We start from the raw sequence: 19,594 nt of genomic DNA, 5'->3' as shown, positions 1-19,594 counted from the left end.
ATTATATTTGACAATCAATTTGCTGGAATTTATAGCTCTCTGACTAATATGCTTTCATGATGTACTTGCCCTTAATTTGTGGATTTTATGGAGAGTTTATTGAGGTTGGATTTCCCGCTTCTCTTTCCACTTGCTTTTTCTTTTTAAAATTTGCTATGTGTGAATTCATGACACAGAGAGAAATAGAGAATATGAAAACTTAATGGCCATAAAACATGCTAGATCAATTGTCTCACAGAATAAAATCCACAGAGCAGCCACGTGGCACTCTTCTCTGGTCTGGTGCTGTTCAGAGACAATTTAATGGCAATCCCCTCTACTTTTGAGCTTGGACCTCCATGCAGACAGCATCTCTTGAGCACATGCAGGACCCAAGACAGCATCAGCAGGAGAGAAGAGGCCAAGAGTGAAGAGCCAAGAGTGAAGGACACCTCCTTGGTGTCCTTCACACCCCAGCAGGTACTTCCACATCAACCAGCTAACTGATTTTCTAAACACTGGACTGTTGCTAATTTTGTGGCACATATATGTATGTCCATAGGACACCAAGGAGAATGCAGATGGATTTACCCCTTCCTGGCAGACCACCCTCAGCAGTGGCATCTGTCCTCCTTTCTGCATGCTTTCGCCTGATTAGGGGGCTTAGGTAGCTGCCAGGTAATGCCTGTTTGATGTTTCACATCAGAGAAAAAAATGTTCAAAGTTCTCAGCAAACAGCATTTGACACAGTGCTGAAAGGTAAGAAGGCAGGAAGAGAGCTGGGTTCAGGTTGGTGTCCTGAGTTAAGTCAATGAACATGCAAAGCCCAGTAATAGGCCACTACTAGAGGCAAATTACTGCAAGGAGGAGGTAAGAAACCCACTGTGAGTGGGGCATAGAAGAAAAGACAGGGACCTCAACCAGCACACCCACAGGCAGTGATTACACTAGTGAATGACTCTGAAAATCATGTAACAACCATGTCATCAGAGTCTGCCTGGAGTATCCTCCTGTGCAGAGACACCTGGCTGCACACCCTAACCAGGCTGTCTGGTATGAGAGTAGGCTGGGCACATCAAAGAAACACCAACACAGGTCTTGTTGTGAGCTCTAGTGAGAGCATGACAGGAGATGACACCTGATAGGTGAGAGGACAGAACCTACTGGAGTCTGAAGCTGAGATGTGATGCAGTGCCAGAAGGTCAAGCAGATGGGGAGAAGCCAAAACAGACCCAGACAAGAAGTATCTCCTACTCACCAGTGCAAAGGGTGTTGTACTCTGCTAGATACAGGTGACAAGCCTTGACTTCTGTCTTTACTCTGATCTTCCCATCCAGATTGTCAGTTCATGTGGCCTCAGACAACTTGGGAGCTGTACTCAAAGCATGGCCAACAGAAAAAAGGGAAAATGTAGGCACTGAGGAGACCAAGTTTCAGCGGGACTGAAACTTCATTGTTATTTTAATGCTTTAATGCTTATAAAAACTTTACAACAAATATCTTCTGACATAGATAGCACCCAAAATACAAAACAACATAAAATTTAGCAAAGAAATAGATTTCTAAGGGTCATTTGGGCATGCGACATGAAAAGGAAGGGGGAAAGTACACAGTCGTTGCCTGATCTTATGGACCTTGCTTTTTCTTTTTTGATATCCTCTCTGAAAAGATTATAGAAAATTACTAGACTCCACAAAGACTGTAAAATGCTTTACTTCACTCAGAAGAGGGATTAAGTGTATTTTACCTTACGACACTACAGATCTCATGACACCACAAACTGGATGAATATTTTGGGACATCTGCACTTCTGAGCTCCTGCCTCAAGCTATTCCTCATTATTTACTGCTAACTAATGAGCAGTCAGGTGGCTGATTCTTTTAACAGAGGGCACCGTTTAGACTGCTGTATACCCTCGAGCGCCATTTACCATCTCACACTTTGGTCTGGGCTTTTCATTTAGGCAAATATCTCCCTTCCCTGAAACACTGCTGGATATAACAGATAGAGAGGCAGCCATGTACCAAAATAGACATATTTCTAAACATTTCCAGCTGCCTTCAGGGCCCATATAGTATATGAGGTGAGATACTGTGAGGTTTCACCACACAGTAAAGAGCAGCCAAAGGGCATTTTCGAAACTTTTTTTTCCTACTGTCTTCCATTTGATGAAAGACTTGTGGTTAAACCTTTATCTTCTATAAACATTAAGAAGTAGGTTACCTTTATTTTCACATCTCACTTTTGTTTCATTAAAAGACAGGTTTTACTGCAGTAATTCAGGTGATTGATACTTTGGATCACCTTCAGAAAATAGATGTTAATGATCTGTATCTATGTCTGTATCCCAGCACAGATGTGCTTGCAGATGTATTTGCATGCAAGATGCCCACAAAGCAGCATTTCTTTCCAACAGCATTTTTTTCTTTGCTTTTACATAAGGCAGCTCTTATGCACATGATATGCAAACCTGTACGAGCAGCATTTTCATGGGACTGCTCTCACTCTGCCTTCCTCCCGCCACACCCCAGCAGGTACCTCCACATCAACCAGCTAGCTGATTTTCTAAACACTGGACTGTTGCTGATTTTATGGCACATATATGTATGGAGCTTATGATCAAGAGGTTCTTCAAATGAAAAAAAAAAAAAAAAAAAAAAAAGGAAAGAAAAAAGCTTTTCCTCTGCCCCATTGGAGTGCCTTGGCCAACATCTGTTATTCCCAAATTCTCTTCCAAAATTCCTTCCACAGCTTCACTGCTGAGGAAAAGAGGCAAATACACAGAGCCCACAGGTAGGCAGGCATTTCCTGGCATATTAAAAGATCATTGCAACTAACTGTGCTTAGCACCAGCCCAGCACCACACAGCAGCTTGAGCAGTGGCTGGTGACCTGCTCCAGCAGTGCCTCCCCAACAAGGGTGAACCACAGGCCTAATAGGGGCCTCTGGAAAACTCCCCATGCAAAGGGATGCTGTTAGGTGTTTACTGTCAGCAGCACGATCCCCCTTCTCCCTGTGAAGAAACAGCAACCGTTGCTCTTAAAACACTTTGAATATACAGACTGGACAGGAAGGGGCTACCAACATTTAAGTAATGCCTAAAACATTTCCAGAAATCAACACTGAATAAAGATGCACAGCTGCATGAGCATTACTTCTTCAATGGAGTGATGCACAGCAATGTGATAGGTAAATTGTTAATAAAACTGAAACTCACACAGGAAAGCTGGAATTAGTCAAAAAGCACAGAAAGCAACAACAAATTTCAAACCTCCCTTGTCTTCAAGTTTCATTTTTCCTTAGCAACAATACCCAGAAGTCTAGAGATGCCAGAAAACTATGAACTTATTTTAAATGAGCTGTGGAAATCTCCCACTGTTCTGTGTGTCTCTGTCTGAAGCTATGACCTTCCTGTCCTAATGTCATATGTCTGATCATATAAAGAAATAATTCATAGCTCACTTCTTACATTTTATATGTTAATTGAGAGATTAAAACTACATTACATTGCATCTCACTTTTTATTTTAATCTAGTAAAAACACACTATGCTGTGTGTGTTTGTTTATTTAATCAGAGTTTTTGCACATTCATAAAGCAGTGAGATGCTGACCTGGAGAAAACAGTTATTGGTACAGACAAGAGAGAATGCATAATTTATTAGTTAAAGAAAGAGACATACTATAAGCACAAAGCATACAAAAATATATGTAGAGCCTGAAATATGCTTTAAATAAGAACAAGCCTGCTAGGAGAGTATCAAAGAAAAAGGCATAAAAACCCAAACACCAAAGTCTTCTTGAAATAGGAGATATGTGAACCAAACGGGTGCTTCTGTTTGCTAAACTCAAATAATTCTCCTCCTCAAAAAAAAAAAAGAAAAGGTTTACATAAAAGTAATTTCCTAAAACAGGTAGCTAAGTCTGTTACAGGAACTGATTTTTAACTTAAAAGGAGATTCTGTTTTGAATATATGTTCTTACAACTGTGAAAAACAGAACAGCTCTTTCTTCTCAGCAAACCCCACCTCCCTTTCAAATGTTCCCTTCAGTAACACTGATGCCAGAGTAATAATTCAAAAGATGGTTGATTCATCATTAGAGAACACAGGGGGAAAAAAAATGACAAAATTAAACCACAAGACACGGCAGACAGGTGCTTCTGTGAAAGCAGCCCAGAATTTCAAACATCAGTCCTGAAAGCTGCAGTGTGTCTTGCACGGGAAACTCAGTTTGTGATTAATTGATGGCACTTCAGTCTCATGAGCTTTAGTTTGAAGGTCTTTAAAAAGGCTCTTGAGGGAAATACAGATTTCTCTACTGAAAGAAAAGGAAGCTGCAGATTCTCTTCTTTGCTGCTGTTTAGCTTAGTCAGTCAACATTCTGCATTTATTGAGTGTTTCAGTTCATCAACAGAATAAGCCAGGAGGGGCTTTTCCATTCATTTGGACAACATGTGGACTGCAGGATCTACAGGACCGCCGGCTCAGAGGGGACTGGCCTTGTCTTGGACCTTGAAATCTTGCTGTAGTTTGTAAAATGACTTGGCAGAAATAATACACTTCACAAGAACATTGTCAAGACCTTATGAAAAAGAAATCTTGCTATTTCAGGAAGGAAAACACCCATGAAGAATAACATGAATTTTGTTAAAGCATATGCAGTGAAATGAAAGCCTGGCAATTTTGGTTTCATTATTCTGGCAGTTTCTTTTTATCTGAGATGAGAGACTTTGCAACTAATAAAAAAAATAAATAAAAAAAATAAAAAATAAAAAATAAATAAAAGAAGGAAAAAGCTACTTAGTGATCCATATCATTCAGGAACAACAAAAACAAAAGTCCTACTAGTCAAATTTATGAGCCTTGAGAGATCTTGGCTGAAGCTGGTGGAGAAATATCTCCATTAACACACCCCCACATGTCTAATCCCTGACTCCCTCCCTCTCAAACTTTAGGAATGAGCTTAAAAGTCTCCACATTTTACCATGAGTACAGGTTTCCTCTTTCTTTTCTTTTTTCAAGGCTTGGACACTGCACAGTTGTAGCACACTTCTCTCACAGGCACCAAGACATGGGAGAGCTTGCGAGCAGGCCAGAGCTAAAGGAAGCGAGGAGAGAAGGGCTGCAAACGGTGGCTGGATTCCCTGCTCAACCCACCCCACTAGATGCAGCATCTAGAGTGCACTACAGCCAGAGTCCTCTCTGCCTGTAATTCACCCAGGAAGTGCCTTTTAGACTGGACATGTTTAGCTATGTGTAGGTTTATAACATTTTCTAAGCTGTTTCTTTCCTGCTTGCATTCAGACCTGAAGCTTCCAACTATTCTTTCTTCAGAAAAATTAGCAAAGAACTTGTCTCTCTGTAAAGAAGAAGATCTCTTTCATGGAAAACTCGGGTAAGTGAACTTCTGCACTGAACTGGGCTGATAAACACAGTTATTCACATTTGCTTTCTCTTTATGTCAGATATGTTCCTAAACATCATCTACCAAGTCCAGAATAGGCTTCTCACTCAAGTACATGATCAGAAGTGGAAACAACACATTTCCTGCTTATGACTAAATTTGGTCTTATACTGCAGCTTGTGCTGCTGTACCATTCTAAGCACAAAAGCCTCAGACTGAGAGGTTGTCAGATAAACTACCACACCACACTGGCTCTTTGCACACAGACATGAAAATACAAAACCCTAAAATAGTTGGCTTGTCTGGACATTACTCTCAACCGTTAGCTTTGCATCAGTGATTCCCAGTGAGTTCATTCCCAGAGCGGACCCAGTGCTGTTAAATGTCCAATTTCTGGTGTCAAGTAATTAATCAAAGCTAAAAAGCAGTTAGTTCCCCCTCAAAAAAGAGCTTCTGCTTAGGGTCATGCTAGATCTTCCTTAATGGATAATCTTTCTCTTTCAGCTCCCTCATTGTCATCAATCTCTTTTAAAAACATCCCTTCAAAGAAACTTTTTACTAAAATAATTCATCCTTCATCTCTCATGGTTGCTGATCTTTGTTGGCTCCATAGTATTACTAGGAATTAATTCTTTATTTTCCCTGTTAAAGGAACAGGGAGATTCTATGTTTTGGGGCATAGAGAAGGGAGGAGGCAGTTGCCCATGAAATAGAAAAGCTGTTGGCAGTGGCAAGGACAAGTGAAGGTTACACATTGCTGGTGGGGGAAGTGTTAATGTTAGTTCTGTCAGAAGATATTAAACTAGTATCTTGGTTTGGACCACTGCTATCTTCCTGAAAGGCTGAATCAGCTCAGTTATTAGGCATGACAAAACTCAGCACAGCACTGAAAGCTTTGCAGTGAGGAAAAGCCCCGCCACACACTGCAGTCTTCCTGGAATAAAATATTAACTTGCTGAGGGAAAATGCAGATGTTGCTGCTAAGGAGATGACCCAAGTCAGAAAGGCGATTTTATCCCCACCTTGGGACCAGGGCTGAGGAAGAAAGTTTCCAAAGCTATGCCACCCCTCCCCTTTAGCAATGACCCCAAGCTACATGCTACACTATTACACACTTCACATCATCTCCACTGCAAGCTGCAGCATTAAAACACAAACACTAGAAACCTGTGGGAAGTATCAGTCACTACTGTTATTTCCATATCACCTAAGGCAGATAGCAAGCTCTAAGATATTTGTCCTGTGGCTCTGAACTTTGCCATGAATAGGGGCGGATGGTAGTGCTCGCACTTGTTTTGGTCAGTGGGAGAGCACGGGAAAGCAAAGAAATAACCTGTGCCTGCACCAAGACAAACTCAGCTCAGTATCACCAGCTTGTGCCAGAGCCTAAACAGCCTACTGAAAAGGCAAAGCCAAGCTTGTAGGCTATGGCTGTGAGGAAATGTAGGTGACATTGCTCAATAGGCAAGACCTCAATCATGGCACAACATGAATGTCCAGTCACTTCTGGCCTGGTCTGCAGCCCATTGAAGTCAAGGGATGCTAAGTTCACAAGTTAAATGCAAACTGTTTTATGATTTTCTAATCAAGATAGCTTAAAGTCAGGAATAGCTTACAAAAATCACCAGCAGCAATTTCCCAATTAATTACTGATTATTGTACATAAAATTTTATGCAGCAATGCATGGTTGTCCCACAAAGCCATGTTTATATGTTTAGATAGACTTTAACATTTGGGTTAGGAAAATTTGGTCTCATTTTGAGTAACGTATTCAAAGACATACACCCGTTTGTTCCCTGGAAAAAGTCACATACACAAATGGAGTCATTGCTTACATTTTTGCAACTGCCTGATTTCCACCCTTCTGTACCTGCAAAGACAAGCTCACAAGTTTTCACGCTGGTGAGTGAAACCACTTGACATAATCCTTTCTGGCAAAACTCCATCTACATGCAAATAAAGAGCTCAGACTCATTATAAAGGGGGAAAAAATGCTGATTTTCAAGTGATTAGGAGCATACACTGCATTAAAAAGCACAAGGCTGGATTGCATTTGTAAGACATTGCATCTGCAGGGTAATGAGGGACACCAGCACTCATCAAGACTACAAATGTATTTCAAGGCCTAAGGTATCTTTGAAAACATCAAGGTCTCTTCTTGCAAACCCTGCTTCCTGGGCAGTAGTAGCGGCCAACAGGGCTCTGACACTTTCAAATACACCACCTCAAGGGAAACAACACTTCCAAGTCTGGCTATCTGCTCTGTTCTGCCATGGCAGACACTTCAGAAAGGGACTGTTTAATCAGCATTTGTCAAGTCCTGATCTCCTGCAACAGGGACTCACAGTGTTACTACAATAAAAGTAATAAATTTGTACATCTGGACAAATGAGTTCCCCTCTTTCCTTCAGCATTGTCATCTCGACTTGCACGTTCCCTTCAGAGATACAAACAACTGGCAGCTCTGCTCAAGGAGATCACTGATCTAATTTATTTTTCCTTCTCCCTTTAGGGAATGCTATCACAATGCTCTAAGATCATTGCCTTGTACATCTCACTCCCCTCCCCTGATGAAATGGCTCTGAAATGTCACCACCTGATCTGGAGAGGAAGCTGCACCCTCACAAGCCCTTCCATTAACTATTCCTGTTGACAGCTTGTAGCTTCTTAGGAGAGCTGTCTCTCCTTACCCAAGGGGGTGCTTCTGCGGGACCTTCACGGCTGGCTTTTAACAGTCTTGTAATCACAGTTCACAACATGCTGGTTGACAAACTCCTGTTTTATTAATATTTTATCCTCAACACTAGCTTTTCCAAGATACTACTCAGCTTTAACTCAGAGACGCTATTTCCATGCCACCTCTCAACATGCCCAGTGCTTAACAGCAAGAGACATGTTTGGAAACCTAAATTACTCCACCTCTGAGGCCTCAGATTATGCTATTTTTTCTCCTCCAAATTTGAGGCATTTGAAATGCTTTCAAGATGGATAGGAACGTTACAGGTTTGTGCTTGTTCTCAAAGCATATTTGTTCTGCAAAAGCTCCTTGTAAATGGCTGATTTGGGGCTGTATTTAAACTGGAAAGCATCTCGGAACGGTTGGATGGGAAATGTGTTACAAGTGAATGCAAACAGTCATCTGGAGGAGCTGCTCTCTGGGGGCCGCCAGCCTGTCCTAGCAGGAGAATATCAACAGAGCTTGGAAAGCCATAATACATAATAAAAGACAGGAAGCCATTTTCCTTTGTTGTTGCTACAAACTCTGGTAATGTTCTGTGCTACACAATACCTCCCTGCCTTGTATTCTTGCATTCTTCAACACTGGCCCCTGTCTTTGGGATGACTTTTCTACTCCAGCTCAGAGAAATAACATTTTAAAAAATAAATGTTATGTTTCTCTTCTTTCCAAAGGTGGGAGTTGCAGTATGACTTTTGGCTATGCACATGCTCCCATGGCAGCACCTTTTAGCATCACCCAAGTTCCCATTACAGAGTTGTTGGACATCAACAACTTCAATGAACAAGAGAGCTGGTGCTTCTACAGCTCTCCACATTATGAAGCATGGCTTTTCTATTTCTCACACTAGGACTAGAAAACTGGCAGCTTGTACACCAGTGGTAAAAGCATCTTTTCCAATATAACCTATTTTCTCCATCTTCACATAGCTTTCATTTTAAAGATCAATTCACAAAATCAGCTTTTATCAGTCTATGAGGTGTTCACCAGAGCTTATACCTGCCCAGGTTTTGACATGCCCTGTTTTGCATTTTCCTGTCCTTATCTCCAGTTCTGCAACGCCAAGTAGACACTAGACTATTTACACATTAACACAGTAGCTTTGTGTGCTTCAAGACAACAATAATTATTGATTCAGAAAAACATGTTCATTTACCATTGTTTAATTCTTCTCTTACCCTTAAAAATATAGAGACAGGTGCAGCATAAGGGAAGTAAAAGCTCTGGACCCTTAATTAAAATAATTTAAAGTTCCTTAAAAAGTATACTTAAAAATAGAACTTGATGTGCATGCTGTATAAGAGTAATGCTAATTGTTCATTAATCTCTCACTGCTCATTAAAATGCATGATGATATTTAAAATTATATATAATTGAAACAACAAGTTAATATGTGAAACTAATTAGAGACATTTAAATGCATTAGCTGATGCATTGTTACTATTTCATGACAGCTTCCAGAACCTTTTTACACATGTATGTATTTATGTGTGCATATATATGTATGCATGTATTTATGTATGTATGCATATATGAAAGATAAACACAACACAATGGAGACCATGTATAAAAAAAACCACAAAACTTGGCAACTAGAGAAGGCAGGTGTTTCCCATAGCTCTCTGTTAAAGAGCATACTGCAGTTAACGATGCTGTGAAAGACTGCCTATAGACCAGAAACATATGCATCAACAGAAGACTACAGCCGTAAAAGACCTGCAGGTATATGGGTAAGAAAACAAGGCCAAACATCAGCACACCCAATACATTCAATCCTATGTCTAAAAGCATCTTTAAACAAAGATGATGCTGTCTAGAATGAATGATATACATACTGGTAACGTGGGAGCTACAAACATTGCTACTTCCACTCTGGAATAAAATCAAAGGCTAAGGGCCAGATTCCTAAAATATAATGTTCAGTCTCCCGCTTTCCCTCTTAGGTTACATCCAAGAGAAAGTATAGCATAGGATCAGATTCTGGTCTTTCAGCAGTATGAAAGACCCCATTGAAGTCAATGTGTAAAACTCAGCAATTCCCTTCCACGCAATTTTCTACATAACATTTCTGCCATTTCCCACTGGAATGAACTGTGGTCCTGAAAGTCCTCTGCCTTCCAGGCCTTGGAGCAAACATGGGGCAGCAGAGGGAGGGGGGTGAGTGGGAGGTCTTGATATACCCAGTGCTCCCTGGGGCAAAGCCCCATCCTCATGCCCGTTCTGTGATATTAGCTGTGGCACATCCTGCAGCAGGGTCTGCCACCCGAGAAATAAATATAATGAAATAGAAAAAAGAAAATGTGAAAATGCCAATCTTGGTTAAGTACCCTGATCAACTGTTGTTTGTAGTATGTCTGGCTTGCAGCAGACAACTAGGCAATAACTCTAGCGGGGAAACACTAACTCTAGGAAGTGATCCAGCCTTACAGCCTGGACTGCTTCATCTCCACATCTCTTCCCTCTAAAACCAGCCATTGTCCCTACCTAGGCTTAACCTGGCCTTTTTATACTCAAAGTTCCTATATTGCACACAAAAATGATGCACGATATGTCTGGCTTTCCAAATCCGGAAGCCAGAAATGACTTATTTCTAGCTATAACCATTGCTCTTCCTAAAAAACAAAACAACAACAACAACAACAAAAAAACATATTTAATATTTTCCTTGAGTTATAAAAAATAAAATAAAATAAAATAAAATAAAAAATCTGGCAAATCTGGCTCCCTCTATCAAAGACAACATTAAGACCTAAGTACCTCCCTCAGGAAATGATTTTCAACCGAAGAAAATAGCAAAAGCAAGGTATTTTCAGGAGGGTGGATTTTATCTAGGCTCTTGTAACATAACCCAAGGCTAGAAATTTCAGCCATATCATAACCCACATAGTTTCCGTGTGTTTACCTGTGTAGGCTCTAATCACCTGTGGAACATCTGTTGGTACTCTAGCACTACTGGCAAGACACCAAAATAACTGTATTCTATATAACAAACAGTTGCAGTTTTCATCTCTCTCCTGGTCTGCCTGTTTTAGTTTACAAAGCCAGAATAAACTCTTCCTGTCTGCCAGGGTGGGACTGAGATCAGAAAAGGTCCCTTTAAGGGTGTGATAGAAACCAGAGTTGCATGATTAGGGTGTTTCTTCAAAAATATGTCTTTGGGAAATTGTCAGTTCCTGTATGAAAGCGTAGTATTGCCGATAAAAAATAAGCCACAATCGGAACAGCAAAGTTAATTACTGGGCCTTTTTGGATGAGAACTCAAAAGCACTTAAAGAGACCACTGGCTACACCCTTCAGATGTCTACAGTCCATCAAAAACCATGATTCCCCTTTAGAAGCACAATTAATAGCATAGATATCTTGCCAGGTTTGGGGGTACCTCTTGTTATTGTGTGGCAGTGGAATTTAACAGGAAAAAAACAGACACCATGGTGATAGGTTTTCCAAAAATGCAGGGAGCAATCATCCCTCTCCTAAAGGGTTTGCAATCAAAGCAGACAAGGCAGAAGAGGAGAGCAGCGGGGAGAAGTCAAGATCTGGAGGTAAAGTGGCTTGCTGGAGAGCACAGAGCAGGCCAGAGCTGGAAAGGAGATAATGTTCTCTTTTCCAGGTTGGCAGGTTTTCCAGAGGCCATGGCCAAAATGACATCACTGCTGCTGGGGCTCTCAGAATCTCCCTTTTCTTTCACTTTTTTCCATCCCCCTGTCTTCTTCCAGTTCTCCACGGTGGACATTTTACAAGAAGTGAAGGGTCACAGCCCTGGCCAGGTCAGGTAGGTAGGTGCTCCCACCCCTTAGGCAGCAATAAATGCCTCCCACCACCCACCAAATGTGGAGCCTTGTGTCCTTCATACAGGTGGGAATCAACGAGAGACCTCCTCTGGCCTCATCCCAAGCATGAGACCTTGGCTACCATGACAGAGGTGCCTGTGTGTACAATAAACTTCCAGTTGCCTTATCCGTTGTGGCTAACCATCTTACAGTTCCTAGAAAAGACAAAACAAAGCTATAGGATTACACGTACGTTGGGGGAATACAGGGCCGTAACACATTACTGATTAAGATCAGTAAAGTTAACTGAAGAACACAGACAAAGAAGGTTGTCATATGCACATACCTTAAATTATAACTTACTATCTCATCTTTATTTCCTTCTCAGATCTTCCAAGGTAAAAACCAAAAGCCAAAGAGCTCCCCCAGGGGAGAGGTAAGAAATACTGTACACGTGGCTGAGGAAAATGACATGCTTTCCTGTTTCTGAAAATTATTTCATGCACAGGAATTACTTCATTTGTTCCTCAAAAGTTACACAGATGCTGCTGACCATTTCCCTTTCATATTGATTAGCTTTTTCCAGGAAGCATATTCCAAAAACACTCCTTTCCTTCCTGAAGAAGCCTTGTTCACACTAGAGAATATTTCTGCCAGAGTTAAGCCAGAAAAGTTATTTTTAAGATGAAAATCTAGTGTAGAAATTGATTCTCCCAGACTTCAGAGGAAAGTAATTGGAAATATATATATATATAAATTATTTTTAAATGATATTTTTATTTTATGAAAGAGACATTTTTAATGGTTTTCAATAAATATAATTTTATCTGTTTATCTCACTCAGAAAAATATTACTAACAAATATCCTAAAAATATTTTGATATAGCAAGAGTACATACGAGCAGAAATGAGTTTTATCAGTGACAAGAGATCTGTCATATGCTATAGGTGTGTTGGTTCCTGCTCCAGACTAATATTAGCGCGATATGCATTTGGTAGGTCTGGACTGAGAAGCAGAAACCAATGTGTGTAGGATTTGTTGATCTTGCTGGGACTATTTCTGTCTCTTCTCTGTTTCATAATACTATTACCAGAATTGCTAAACTAATATTGAAAGAACATCACATAAATAGACATATCATAAACTAAGCTGAAGACTTGACATGGTAAACCATATCAGCAACTGTGTTCAATAAGCAAAACATGGTAAATAATTTGAAAATTGAGATCTGTATACCTTGCGATGATGTCAGGTCAAAAAATATCTTCTGGGACCTCTCCAGACTCGGGTACCTGTTTTACACAGATAGATTAAAAGAATAATACAATTATTGGGAACAGATCTTTTCTCCTAAAACTTATTCATTACCAAGGAGTTAGTCTCCATGATTCCTGTGGGTCCCTACCAATTCAGGCTATTCTATGGTACTGACTATCATTAATAAAGGTATATTACATATTAATTATACATACATAAAGAAAAATTAATACAAGCAAATATTTATAAGATATACAGCTGCAATTCACAATATATTTGACTGCTTGTTAATGCTAAGCTTCCCTTGACTGTACTAATGGAGGAAATGGCGTCCGATTTCAATTAAAATCTAATTGGTGAGGTGGATCCTACAGGGGAAAAAAGGGTTCTTGGGAACACAGGAGAGACATTCAGAGAGCAGCCACAACTCCTTCAAGTGATCTCCAAATCTGAATAGCTATTTTCCAAAACCTGAAGAAGCCAAAAATTTAGTCCTGAATTTTAGGAAAATCACCACTGAATCCACCAAACCACTGAAAGACCACAGACTATAGGCAAGGCTAGGGGTCCTGCTTTTTCACTTTAATCAACACATTTCAGTTCTCTCTTTGCCCCATCATCCTCAAATCAGGAAGACCCACTGTCACAGATGAACCAGAGAGACTGAGGGCATCAGCTACTTCCCAGCTCAAGTCACAAAATCTGACTCACTTGCCCAGATGTGACCGAAGTCCTCTGCAATCCCTGCAGCAGTTTGCAGCAGTCAGGCAGCAGAGGCAGAGGCAGAGACGTCTTCCTTAACAGCACACCTGGTGGAGCTTGAAGTGGAAGGGATCTGTCAGGCTCTCATAAGTCCATGAAGAAACCTTAAAGCATCTGGTGAGTCAGTGCAAGGCAGCTAGGCTTGCTGTTCCTTACACAACCTTTTTGCAGCACAGAGAATTTATAGCCCTCAGTTTCCTGTACTGACACCTTCCCTGTTAATCTCATCCACCAGTGATATGATACAGCCATAAAAATAACGCTCAGTTGACACTCGCTTGGTTTTGTGTTTCTCACCCAAGTGATGTACACAAGGCAAAAATCATATTTCTTGCTTAGCTTTTGGGCCACAAGTGTGCACAAACATTCACCATGCACTCAGGCAACTGCACATAGGAGCCATCTGTCACAATCAGTTTCTAAAATTTAAAAACATTATTAACTCTGAGACAGGAAGGAGCCTCAGGAACAAGGGGGGAAAATTGCTTAGATAATGACTTTACTCTAAATAACCTGACAATCTCTCCTTTTTTGGCATTTTTTAATCATTTGGAAAGACAGAACATGACTAGGCAACTCGCGTGACCAGTGTCATTGGTTTAGAGTTTCTTCAAGCAGCTGAATTTATACTGCTGTAGGGTAGAATAACTTTATTTTTTATGCTTTGCTTATAACTATGGAAAATCCTTTATAAGCATACTTCCTCCTAACACACAGTATCTATCCGATCTATCCTGAAGCATGAACACTGACCCATATTCTTCCTTTCAGAAATGGCAGCAGTCCAAGGAGTTTTCCACTCTTGAGTTTTTGGGGCTTGATTTTATGTTTAGGAGCTACTTTCTTCTAACTTGCTGGGCTCTACCAAACTGATGCGGAGTCCTTGGAGAGCAGACAGTCTTGAACAAGAGCAGCTCAATGAATTCCTTAGGAACACGGAGGGGCAAAGGCAGTAAGTTTGTCACCAGTGCAAGACACTTGTCATGTGGCAATTTTATAACGCTATGCCAAGCTTTGCAATGGTAAGGGTAGATCCACTGTAGAGTTTAGATGAAGTTAAAGGGCCCATTGAAAGAAAAGGAGAGCACAGGAAATGAGAGTAAAGACAGAAAAAAAAAAAAGTAAAAAAGTTTGTTTATCCAGCATGCAAGCAAGGCACAGCAGGACTGCGCAAACATGCCAGATGACATGGTCAGCAGGGAAGGAAATACCCATCGTATAGTCCTAGGTGAACCAAGATTATCCATTAATCTAAGGCTGCACAAAACTGAAAATATAATCAAAACCCTTAGTCAAAAGGAGGGGGACAGGAAGAGGAAAAATCCTGAGCTCTCACAATTTCACTCTGTTCGGTGAATCTTTATTTTTTCACTTAAATCATTGAAATAAATAAGGAAGTTCACTGCTGATGTCTGTTTGGCTGCTCTTAGTAAAATACATTGAGTGAATTTCTTAATGAAAACTCTGGATTGAAAACAGTAATGCAGATCTTAAGCAGCTGGCAATATGATTAGCAGATGTAGATCTTTCTGCAAGTATTTTACTTCCTTTAACTTAAAAAAAAAAAATCCCAACATTTTCTTCCACCCTCTATTCATTGATTGTTCTAAAATTCATATGAAAATTAACAAGAGGCAAGAGGTAATAGAACTATCTTCCTTTAAGTTTCACTGAGAGATGCATAGGTTTCATTTGCAGATACGCAAAGGAAGTGTTAAAGCATTATTATGGCTAAAGAATAACTCAGTGTGCTGCTTTGTTGTTTCAACAGCCAGTTACTGCACTGCACTGTTTCTGTGTCCAGAGTGAGCCTGGGAGCACTGCAGCCCAGAAAGGACTAAGGGTGTCCTTCACATTTCCAGCAAAAACTTTGCACTCTTTTGATTGAGCTTTTGTATTTATAACAACTTGAAACAAAAATGATCTAGTGAAAGGGAGGAAATTATTTTTCATAGACTGATTTGAGCTTCAGGCTTCATCCCAGCATCTTGTTACAGGAATCCCTCTAGCTGCCTTAATAAATTTGAAGAAGCTTTCATTAAAGGACAGCCCCATTTGAAGGACGACATTTATTTCATGATTGATGTGCAATTATGCTCAATGTTTAAGAGACGCTTTTTTCTCCAGCAACTCTGAAAGTGTGAAGTAGCATATGAATGTTTCATAGAACTCATTTAATTGAGATATATTAAAGTAAGATATATTTATCAAAAAAAAAGTGTCTTTCTATTTGGTTTTATTCTGTAAAATTAAAATTTTTATTAAAATAAGAACAACCAAAGTTGTTCCAACATTTACCTTTCAATTTCAATCACTTTATTAAATATATTATTAACAATAAATTTTTCTGTGGTTTAATGTTTGCAAACTTCAGGATTTTTATTCGCCTCAAAATATTTAACTTCACAACAGTCTCTCAGTTAAGACAACTTAGAGATTGACATGAATGCTGGGGAAAAAAGATGGTGAATTAGATATATAGGATTTCACATAAAAATAGGTTGTGTACCTTTCTAGGAGGACTAATTATTATTAGAGAGAATAAAATAATATAAATAGCAGGATTCACATATGTTAGCAAAAATATTTGCAAAAAATTCTTACAAAACAACACATTCCTACCCATAGTCAGATACATCAATTTGTCTTATTATTCTCACATTCTCTTACAAGTGGTATGCTACTTAGCTAAATTAATTTGTCTGTGCAGGAGGCTCAATATGAGCTCTTCGTAGCTGGCAGCTGAGCCAAATGCTGGTCTCAGCGGCACAGTTATACTGCTCATATAAGCCTGTGAGAATTTTATCAGGGAAACTGGTTAAATGTTCTGTTTTTACCAGGCAAGCTGAGAGCAGAATCTGGCCGTGTGTAGACTCAGTCCATAACAATTAAAGTTTCTAGGTGTCTCACTGAGTTCTGGTACCCAAAACCTCCTTCCCTCAGTAGAGCTTAAACTCTTTTCAGAATTAGATTTACAGATTTCTATCAGGCTCCCATGTAGACTGCACCCTTCCCTCCCTCAACACAGCTACCAGCTAAACCAGTGCACCAAGAGTTTAGTGCTTTTGAGATATAATGGACATCAGAATTGCAAATATATATATATATATAAAATATATAAAAAGTAAATATATATATTTATATATATTTATAATATATATTATATATATATATAATATATATTTATATATATATAAATATATATATATATATTTATATTTCCTTCCATTGTTTTATTTTGCTTATGTATTCAGGCTGTTGGTCACTTTTTCCAAAGAACATAACATCTAGCATGGAAATCAAAGTAAAAAAATGCTAAACAAATGACTGTTTGTTAAAACTGACTTCTTCAAAGAAGAGAATTTTTACAAGTAATACAAAAAGCAATGAAAAGGTTCTCACCAGATTTTATTGAAATATCTCTAGGGGAAATCCATTAGAAATACATTTGCAATCACTACGGTATCAAATTTCTACTGTAAATGTGGCAATTAAGAAGGTCAAGTTACCTGACATTGTGTAAGAGTGCGATGAGCAGTTAAAAAGGAATTTATGTTGAGAGAAGTTTGTATACAATTTACGTCTTTTATTCTCTATTAAAACATGTCACACTTTCTGTTATTTGTTACATGACATGATATTCACAATAACGGGCTACTGAAATAATAATCCATCACTGGTTTGCTTATCTCCTTGCAGATGCTTTGGAATTGTGTTTGAATCTGATGCGCTGATTAGCTGAGAGCTGAATCCATGCCAATAAGAGAATTGCTGTGAATTGTTGGGTGAGTGTAAATCACACCCACACCAGTGGAGTAGCAGGGAAAAATATGTAACTTGAGATTATGAAGTGTCCTGCTGTGACATAAATGGAGTGGAAAGGCACTTAGTCCAGAGAGAACCATAAATGGAGGGTTTAAAGCCAAAAATGCCCAAGTAACATGTATGGGTAGAAGAGTGATTTAGGAAATGACAAAAATGAAGGCAGTTATCTAACCTCTGGTACACTGTGGTTTCATAGCAAAGGGTATCCAGGAGCAATCCTCCTTTCACCCGCACAGTCCCATGCTTCATAGCCACAGTTGTGCCCATATATCCATCTGGGGAACTGCACAGTGAACTAGACCTACAAACTCACCTGTATTTAAACTGCCTCCCCTACACATCATAAATAATTTTCAACCAGGATCAGTTCATCACAGCCCCACACTTTTCACCACTGGTGTAACCTTCTGGTAACATACAGCTGCTTTGGCAGAGAAGTGCAATCAATATGTGTACAACCACGAACTCATGCAATGTGTAACGCTCTAGAAGCAGTGCCTGCATGTACCTATGTGGGTGAGGAGAGCCAGCATCTCACGCTGAGTAAGGCTGTGTGGTGGTGAATCCCCAGCAGTGCAGAATGTGATCAGGATACAAATAGATTTGTTCAGTCCTCTTCATTAGCAGAATTTGGAAGAGGAGCAGCAGCTGGGTGAAAAATAAAAAAAATAAAAAATTAAATTAAAAAAAAAAAGAAAAGAAGAAAGATGACACCTGGGAAATGAGAATAGAACATGGAAATTATGGGGCAAGTGTTCATGGCCTGCATCCCCCCCAAAAAAAACACATTGAAATATTTCAGGGAGCAAATAGTGACCACTTCCAGAGGATGGACTCCAACTACAAAATTATGTCCCCAAAGAAGGCACAGAGTGAAGAAGGCATCAAACTATACCCACACAAGGCCATCACAGTGAAAAGAGTTTTGATTTTGTGCATGGAGACTGACCCTTATTGTCACTGAGTCAGGACCAGAGAGAAGCATCGATGAGGCTCCTCTGGAGGTTTTATGTGTTTATCTATTTCCTATCATTGCGTTTCCAAAGCACTTCATAGTCACCGAAGACTTTCTCAAGAAAGTCTTGAGACTCTGGAGGCGACGTGTTCTTTCCATCCTGCAGGAAGGAAGGGGCAGAGGGTCAATGTTACTTGCCTGTGTAACAGAGGACACCTGGGTGAGTGAGGAAGTGAGATCAGGTTTCCTAAGTTCCCCCATCATATCCTGCTTCATCCTTTTCTCCTTCTCCATTATCCCTTTTGAATGGGCAATGAAGTAAAAGGCATGCAGGATACCATGCTGGTTCAGCAGGTGGTGTAGGCATCCTTCCTTCCCAAATAAAAGGCTTCATCACAGACATCCCAGTTCATCAGTACCCAATAACAAAAGGAAGAAAGGAAAAATTTTAGCCTGAAATACTAAGTGAGTTTCAACATGATCCAACACTTCTGTGCTTAAAAATAAAACAGTCATGGGGGTAAACCTAGAGAGCCACAACTGAGTCCAGTTTTGGTTTCATTTACATAAATACCCTGAAGTCACGATTTGCCCTGGAGAGAGAACAACTTCAGCCAAAACAAAAACAAAGAAAACAAACAGACCAACCAACCAAACAAAACGAACAAACCTTGAGTCAACTGCAAATCTAAGGTAATTATTAGAAAACAAAAATGTATAGATAATAAATAATATTAAGAAAGAATAGATATTAATTCATGCTAACTTAAAGATATGAAATGAAGAAATATGTTAGAGAAAATAAAGACTTCAGGAATCATATGAAGGAAATACTTTTATACCTGCTGTTCTGAACAAACTGCACATCTTAAAGTGTTGGCCAATGAGAACTCTGGACCAGAG

General features: G+C 39.7%; 1 long non-coding RNA gene across 2 annotated transcripts; it reads right to left on the bottom strand.

Moving 5' to 3' along the window:
• Positions 1-1,237: 1,237 nt before the first annotated feature.
• Positions 1,238-14,311, bottom strand: LOC140002002 (uncharacterized). Of its 2 annotated transcripts, none has more exons than XR_011807844.1 (3): positions 13,861-14,311; positions 13,129-13,184; positions 1,238-1,351 (listed from the first exon to the last, which is right to left on the bottom strand). It is a non-coding gene; the product is annotated as an uncharacterized lncRNA (long non-coding RNA). The 2 variants fall into 2 exon arrangements; XR_011807845.1 differs by lacking the exon at positions 1,238-1,351 and adding an exon at positions 7,339-12,106.
• Positions 14,312-19,594: the final 5,283 nt, after the last annotated feature.

The sequence above is a fragment of the Anas platyrhynchos genome, chromosome 3 (genome assembly GCF_047663525.1).
Source record: "Anas platyrhynchos isolate ZD024472 breed Pekin duck chromosome 3, IASCAAS_PekinDuck_T2T, whole genome shotgun sequence".
NCBI lineage: Eukaryota > Metazoa > Chordata > Aves > Anseriformes > Anatidae > Anas > Anas platyrhynchos.
This window is presented reverse-complemented; position numbering and strand designations above follow the sequence as displayed.